The following is an 8843-nucleotide window of genomic DNA, read 5'->3' as shown; positions in this document are numbered from 1 at the left end:
GGTTGAAAATCGACCAAAAAATTCAAAAGAGGGCAACCTTCCAAGAAGACAATTTCAAGAGGTTTATTGTACTTACAGTTTTTTTCTGTTTTTGTTTAACAGAAGTAAAAAAAGGCGTGGAAAAATGCTGAAATATGTTAGGAATTATTAAAGACATGCAAATCCAAATTACAAAAACCTATCAGCTCACACCAGTCAGAATGGCCATCAGCAAAAATTCTGCAAACAATAAATGCTGAAGGGGTTGTGGAGAAAGGCGTACCCTCGGTTCAAAGTGGGACATGGTAAGAGCCAGTAATGAAAACACAAAGGATGTTCCTTGAAAAGGTACATATTGGGCTACCATTCAATCAAGCCTACCCACTGCTGAGCCTATCGCCTGAGAGGATGAGAATCAAAAAGACACAGGCTGGCAATCTTACACTCCAGCAATATTTACCATAGCCAGCATTTGGAAGCAACGAAAATGTCCATCAACAGAGGAATGCACAAAGAAGAGGTGGTTCATGTACACAACGGAATATGACTCCAATAAAAAATATAAAGTGAATTTAAAAAACAAATATAAGTAGGGAGACATCAGCTTTGGGGGGTTTATCTGGGCACATTCCCCTCTAATTTATAACCGAGGAACACCACTGGCAGGAAGGTCTGTTTCCCTAGTTACCAGAGTGGGGAAAGCAGAAATGCTGCCGCCCTCTGCCCGTTACCTGCAACAGCAGCTTTAAAACGTTTGCTAGAAGCCGGGAGCAACGCAGGAGGCGAGAGCGTCATCCGCGAGCCGGGGCGAGCCGATCTGAGTTGTATCCACTCTGACCAGCACACTCTCTCTGAGGACTTTGCAGACGCAGGACTCCAGAGTAATCAGACTCCTCCAGGAAGTGACTGTAATTTCCAGTTCCTTGGTGGAGGAAAACAAAACACTCTGGTCTTGCTTCCAATGATGCAAGTGTGATAAAAAAAAAAAAAAACGTGTGCTAAGGGTCACTTCATATCCACAAGTACTGGTGGGCTGTAAATGAAACCTGCCCTCAAAATGTCTTGAGGGAGGTAACGGCCACATTATTTCAAAATGTGGCACATACTTCAAGAAAACAATTTGGAGAGGTAAGCTGTACTCACAGTTTGAAGAAAAAAAGGACATGCCTGAAAGCTCAATTTCAAGGGGTTATGAGACGCATGCAAATCCTACCACAAAGAATTATCAGCTCACACCAGTCACAATAATCATCAGCAAAAATACTACAATCAATAAATGCTGAAGGGGTTGTGGAGAAGTGCATACCCTCAACTTTAAGTGGGATGTAACCTGGTAAGAGCCACTAACGAGAACAGAATGGAGGTGCCTTTACAAGGTAAACATTTTGCTACCATATGATCCAGCAGGCCCACTCCTGGGCCTATAAACTAAGAAGACAGAATTGGAAAGACACAGCCAGGCAAATGTGCATTGCAGCAGTATCACAGGAGCCAAGACTTGCAAGCAACCAAAAAGTCCATCAACAGATGAGTGGACAAAGAAGAACTGGTTCATATACACATGGAATATTAGCCAAGGAAAAAAATGACACAGTGCCATTTGCAGCCACGTAGATGAGTCTAGAGGTAATCACGCAACTTGTAGTGAGTCAGAAAGTGAAAGACACATATCCTATGATATCACGTATAGGGGTTACCTAAAAATTGATACCAGTGAAGATATTTCCACAGAGAAAGGCAGTCAGAGATTCATTAAACAAACTTACGGTTCACCAATGGAAATGTGTGAGCATTGGATACAGTAGGTTACTGGGGTTAACAGATATACAAACACAGGTGAAGCATATAATCACCAAAGACCTACGGAACACTGAGAGAAGACTACTCAACATTGTGTCATAACCTACATGGGAAAAGGATCTGAAGAAGAATAGATATATATATATGCGTAAAAGAACCACATCTTGCACACCTAGAAGAAGCAAAACTTTGTACTCAAACTTGCTGTGATAAAAAAATAAAAATTAAGTTAAAAAAATGAACAAGAAGTAGTGAGATATAATCTTAAGGGGCTCTTTCCCTGTCATTTTCCACTCTAATTTACAACCTAGAACACGACTTCCATTGAGGCTCTGTTGCCCTACTAACCAGATTTGGTAATGGAGAACTGCTGCCGCCTTGTGGCCATTTCACACAGCAGCCGCTTTAAACCCAGCGCTAATGGTTAGTTGATATTCAAAATAATTGCAGGCCTGTAAAGACACCTGCCCTGAAAAAAATCCTTGGGCTGTAAATCGAGCAAAATATTCAAAAGACGTGCATGTTCCAAAACAACAATTTCAACAGGCATATTTTATGCATATTTTGTCTTCTGTTTCTTTTTGTTTCTTTCTCTTTTTTGCTAAAAATAAGGGCATGGAAAAAAGGCTCATCATCAGGAATTAATAAAGCCATGGATATCCAGTCTACAAAAACGTTCACCTCACAGCCATCAGAATGATCATCAGCAAAAAGTCTAAAAAGAGTAAATGCTGAAGGGGTTTTAGAGAACTGTGTACCCTCTAGCTGCTTGTGGGATGTAACCTGGTAACAGCCAGTAGTGAGAACAGAATGGAGGTGTGTTTAATGGTAAAAATTGAGCTACCATGTGATCTAGTAGGCCCACTTATGGGCCTATCACCTGAGTAGACCAAAATCAAAAAGACACAGGCTGGGAATCCTGCACTGCAGCATCATTTAACATAGCCAAGACATGGAAGAAAACAAAATGTTCATCAACAGAAAAATGCAGAACGAATAAGTGGTCCATGTACAGAAGGAATATTTGCTGTGGAAAAGAATGAAACCATGCCCTTTGCACCACCTTAGAAGGACCTACAGATAAACCCTCAATTTTAAGTAAGGAAGCAACCAAAAAACAGATAATCTATGATATCAATTATAGGTGTTATCTAAAAATTGATACCCATGAAATTACTTCCAAGAGGACGACACACATGGATTCAGACAACAAAATTATGTTTATCCAAATGGAAAAGTGTAAGGAACAGATGAATTAGGATATGGGGGTTAACAGACATGTACTAACACATATGAAATATATAATCACAAAATACCTATGGAATACCAAGAGAGGTGTACTCAACACTCTCTAATAACCTACACGGGAAAGGATCCAAAGATGAATAGTTAGATACATAGATATAATGAATCAGATTTTGTACACCTAAAACAAACAACATTTTTATCAAATTTGCTCTGATAATTAACAAAAATTAAATTTAAATAACAAACGAGAAGTAAGGAGATATAAGCTCTTGGGGGTTTGCACTGGCACATTCCACTCTAATTTGTAGCCTACTAACACGATTTCCAGGAAGGCTCTGTTGTCCAAAAACCTCGAGTTGGAAATGAAGAAATGGTGCCGCCTTGTGGCTGTTTCCCGCAAGAGCGTCTTTAAACCCGCAGGTAACGGTCACTTAACATTCACAAGGACTCAGGGCTGTAAAGCACACCTGCCCTCAAAAAATGTCCTGAGGTAGGGAATGGCCAAAAAAATTCACAACTCGCAAATTTTTCAAAAAGATAGTGGGAAGAGGTAAGTTTTACATACTCTTTTTAAAGGAAGATGGATAAAAGCTCAACATCAGGAATTATTAGACTCATGCAAATCTAATCTACAATAAGGTTTCAACTCACATCAGTCGAATGACCATCAGCAAAATGTCTACAAACAATAAATGCTGAAGGGGTTTTAGAGAACTGTGTACCCTCTAGCTGCTGGTGAGATGTAAAATTAAAGATCCTGTAATGAGAACAGAAAGGAGCTGCATTTAAAAGTAAAATTTGAGATGCCATTCAATCCAGCATGCCCACCACTGGGCCTATCACCTAAGAGCCAAATCGAGAAGACACAGGCTGACAAAGCTGTACTGAAGCAATATTCAAAATAGCCAAGATATGGAAGCAGCCAAAATGTCAATCAACAGATGAATGGACAAAGAACAAGTGGTACATGTACCTAATGGAAGATTAGCTTTCAAAAAAAATTAACAATGCATTTTTCATGACTACAGATGACTCTAGAAATAATCATATTACGTTAAGTCAAAAGTGTATGATATATATCCTATGATATAATTTATAGATGTTATCCTAATATTCCTACCAATGAACATATTTCCAAAGGAAAAGACACTCAGAGACATATAAAGCAATCTAATAGTTAACCAGAATGAAAGTTGGGAGGATGGATAAATTAGGATTATGGGGTTAACATACATACACTAATGTATGTTATATGTGTATAAACTTATAATATATAAAATATATAAATTATATAATCACTAATACATATAAATTATATAATCACCAAACACCTACCAAATACCAAGGGAGGTTTACTCAACACTCTGTAATAACGTACATGGTAACAGGATCCAAAGATGAACAGATATATGTATGAAAAACTGATCAGAATTGGTACATCCAGAGAATCACAACACTCTAATAAAATTTACTCGGATATCAGCTTCCCTGGTGGCGCAAGGGTTGAGAATCTGCCTGCCAATGCAGGGGACACGGGTTCGAGCCCTGGTCTGGGAGGATCCCACATGCCGTGGAGCAACTAGGCCCATGAGCCACAACTACTGATCCTGCGCATCCGGAGCCTGTGCTCCGCAACAAGAGAGGCCGCGATAGTGAGAGGCCCACGCACCGCGATGAAGAGTGGCCCCCGCTTGCCGCAACTAGAGAAAGCCCTCACACAGAAACAAAGACCCAACACAGCCAAAAATAAAAAAATAAATATTAAAGGCAAAGAAGACAGGGGAAATTGTAGATAGAGTAAGGATCTAGTTTAAAAAAATTTTACTGATAAAAAACATAAAATAAATTTAAAAGACAAACATAAGTAGGAGACATAAGCTTTTGGGAGTTTGTCCTGGAACATTCCACTACAATTTGCAACCTAGGCACACAACTTCCAGGAAGGCTCTCCTGCCCTGGTAACCAAAGCTGGGAATGTAGAAATCTGCCACCTTGTGGCCAATTCCCGCAACAGCAGCTTTAATCCCAGTGCTATTGGTCACTTAATATTCACAAGGACTGCAGGGCTTTAAATGACACCTGCCCTCAAAAAATATCCTGCGGTCAGGAATAGACATTAATATGCAAAACAGTAGAAAATCTGGAGAAGACAATTTCAAGAGGTAAATTTCCTCACAGTGTTTTTTTAAAGGACATGAAAAAATGTTCAACATCAAGAAGTATTAGGGACATGCAAATTTAAACTACAAAAAGGTATCACCTCACAATAGTCTGAATGGCCATCAGAGAAAAATGTCTGCAAACAATAAATGCTGAATGGGTTTCCAAGAATGGATACACTCCTATGCTGTTGCTGGGATGTAAACTGGTAACAGCCACTAATCAGAACAGAATGAAGCTGCCTTTAAAAGGTAACAGTTGAGCTACTATGTGATCCTGCCAAACCACTAATGGGCCTGTAACCTGAGAACACCAGAATTCAGAAAGACACAGGTACCCAAAAGTGCTCTTCAGCGATATTTACAATAGCCAGACATGGATGCAAGCAAAATGTCCAAGTACAGATGAATGGACAAAGAAGTGGTACATGTACACAATCGACTATTAGCCATAGAAAAGATGAAACAATGCCTTGTGCAACACCACTGATGAATCTAGGGGTAATCATACCACGTAAAGTAAGTCACAAAAAGAAAGACAAATATCCAATGATATCATTTACTAGTGTTATCTAAAAATTGATATCCATGAACATATTTCCACTGAGAAAGACCTATACAGACTTTGAAAAAGGTGAAAGGAATGGAAAAATTAGGATGTTGGGGTTAACATGCATTTAATAATTCATATAAAATATATAATCAAGAAGGACCTACTAGATGCCAAGGGAGGTCTACTCAACTCTCTCTAACAACCAACATGGGAAAGAATCTAAACCTGATTAGATATATGTATACGTATGAATGAATCAGATTCTGTACACCTAGAACAAACACAACATTGTAATCTAATTTACTCTGATAAGAAATAAAAATTAAATTAAACAAGAAGTAATGTGACACAAGATTTTGGGTATTTGTCCTGGCACTTTACACTCCAATTTACAACCTAGGAAGAGGAATTCCACTAAGCCTCTGTTTTCCCTAGCAATCAAGTTGAGTATGAATAAATTCCCCTGCCTTGTTGCCCTTTCCTGCAACTGCAAGTTAAAAACCAATGCTTGGGCTTCCCTGGTGGCGCAGTGGTTGAGAGTCCGCCTGCCGATGCAGGGGACACGGGTTCATGCCCCGGTCCGGGAAGATCCCACATGCTGCGGAGCGGCTGGGCCCGTGAGCCATGGCCGCTGAGCCTGCACGTCCGGAGCCTGTGCTCCGCAACGGGAGAGGCCACAACAGTGAGAGGCCCGCGTACCGCAAAAAAAATAAAAATAAAAACAATAAAAAAAACCAATGCTTATGGGTACTTAATAATCACAAGGACCGTTGGGCTGTAAATGACTGTGGGCTGTAAACCCACAATCAGGAAATGTCCAGGGGTAGGTAAGCAAAATAAATTCCAAAGGAACAGACTTTCAAGATCCTATTTCAATAGGTAAATTTTACACTGTTTAAAAGAAAAGCACTTGAAAAGATGCTCTAATTCCTGTATTACTACCATCATGGAAATCACAACTACAATGAGGGATCATTTCACATGAGTAAGAATAGCCATCATTGAAAAGTCTACAAACAATAAATGCTGGAGATGTTGTAGAAAAAAGGGAACCCTCCTATGCTGCTGTTGGGATCTAACGTGGTAACAGCCACTATAAATAACAGTATGGAGGTGCCTTTACAAGGTAAAATTAGAGGTACCATATGATCCAGCAGTCCCACTCCCAGGCATATAACAGGAGAAAACCAGAATTGGAAAACACACATGCACCCATATGTGTACTGCAGCACAATTTACAATGTCTAAGACATGGAAGCAACCAAAATATCCATCAGCAGATGAATGGATAAAGAAGTGGTACACGTTCACAGTGAAATATTACTCAGAAATGAAAAAGAATGAAGGAATGCCATTTGCAGCATCATGGATAGAATTAGAGATAATCATACTAAGTGAAGTAAGTCAGAAAGAGAAAGTCAAATATCAGATGATACTACTTATAGCTGAAATTTTAAAATAGATACCAATGAACTAATTTACAAGAGAGAAACAGGGACTTTCCAGGTGGTCCAATGGTTAAGAATCCGAGCTTCCGCTTCAGGTGGTATGGGTTCGATCCCTGGTGTTGGGAGAACTAATATCACGCATGCCTCACAGTACAGCCAAACAAATAAAATAAAAGAGAGAGAAACAGACTCACAGACTTAGAAAACAAACTTATGGTCACCTAATGAGAAAGGTGGGTGGAAGGAATAAATCAGGAGGCTGGGAAAAATATTTACACACTAATACATATAAAATAGATTACCAACAAGGACCTACTGTATAACAGAGGGAAGTCTACTCAACACTCTCTAATAACCTATATGGGAAAAGAATCTGAAGATGAATAGATGTATGAATATACATAACTGAACAAGATTCTGTATGTCTACCACAAACAGAATATTTTAAATCAACTTTACTCCAATAAAAAAGAAAAATTAAATTAAAACAAAAACAAGAAGTAACAAAACAGAAGATTTTGGGTGTTTGTTCTGCAACAGCCCACACTAATTTACAATCCAGGAGCCCGTCTTCCACAGTGGGTCTGGTTACCCAAGTAACCAGAGAGGGGCATGAAGGAAATCCTACTACCTGTGCCCATTTCCACAACAGCAACTTTAAAACGTGTGCTTATGGGCACTTCATAGTCACAAGGACTGCCAGGGTGTAAATGATACCTGCCCTTAACAAATGTCCTGTGGTAGTTATCAAACAAAAATTCAAAATAGTCAGACTTTCAAAAAGCCTATGTCAACTGTAACTTTTTCTCACAGTGTTTTAAAAAAACACATTCAAAGATGCTCAAAATCTCGAATTATTAGACACATGCAAATCAAAACTACAACAAGGTATCACCTCGCACAGTCAGAATGGCCATCATCAAAAAGTTTACAAACCATAAATGCTGGAGAGGACATGGAGAAAAGGGAACCCTCCTATGCTGTTGGTGAGATGTAAGCTGGTAGCAGCCACTATAAAGCACAGTATGGAGATACCTTTATTTTTATTTATTTATTTTTTTGCAGTATGCGGGCCTCTCACTGCTGTGGCCTCTCCCGTTGCGGAGCACAGGCTCCGGACGCGCAGGCTCAGCGGCCATGGCTCACGGGCCCAGCCGCTCCGCAGCATGTGGGATCTTCCCGGACTGGGGCACGAACCTGTGTCCCCTGAATAGGCAGGCGGACTCTCAACCACTGCGCCACCAGGGAAGCCCCTGGAGATACCTTTAAAAAGTAAAAATAGAGCTACCATATCATCCAGCAGTCCTACTTCTGGGCGTACATCTGCAGAAAGCCAGAATTCAAAAAAGACAAATGCACCCAAGCCCAAACATGCACTGTGGCACTATTTACAATAGCCAAGACATGGAGGCAACCAAAATGTCCATCAACAGATGAATGGATAATGAAGAAGTGGTACATGTACACAATCAAATACTACCCAGAAATGAAAAAGGATGATCATCTCTAGGTCCATTCCTTTTGCTGCAAATGGCATTATTTCATTCTAAGTGAAGTAAGTCAGATAGAAAAAGACAAATATCATATGATATCACTTATAGTGGAGTCAAAAAATGATAGAAATGAACAAATTTATAAAAACAGAAACATACCAAC

The sequence above is a fragment of the Mesoplodon bidens genome (assembly GCF_964165515.1).
Source record: "Mesoplodon bidens genome assembly, chromosome: 7".
NCBI classification, from domain to species: Eukaryota; Metazoa; Chordata; class Mammalia; order Artiodactyla; family Ziphiidae; genus Mesoplodon; species Mesoplodon bidens.
The sequence above is the reverse complement of the archived record's forward strand: the minus strand, read 5'-3'. Positions refer to the sequence as shown.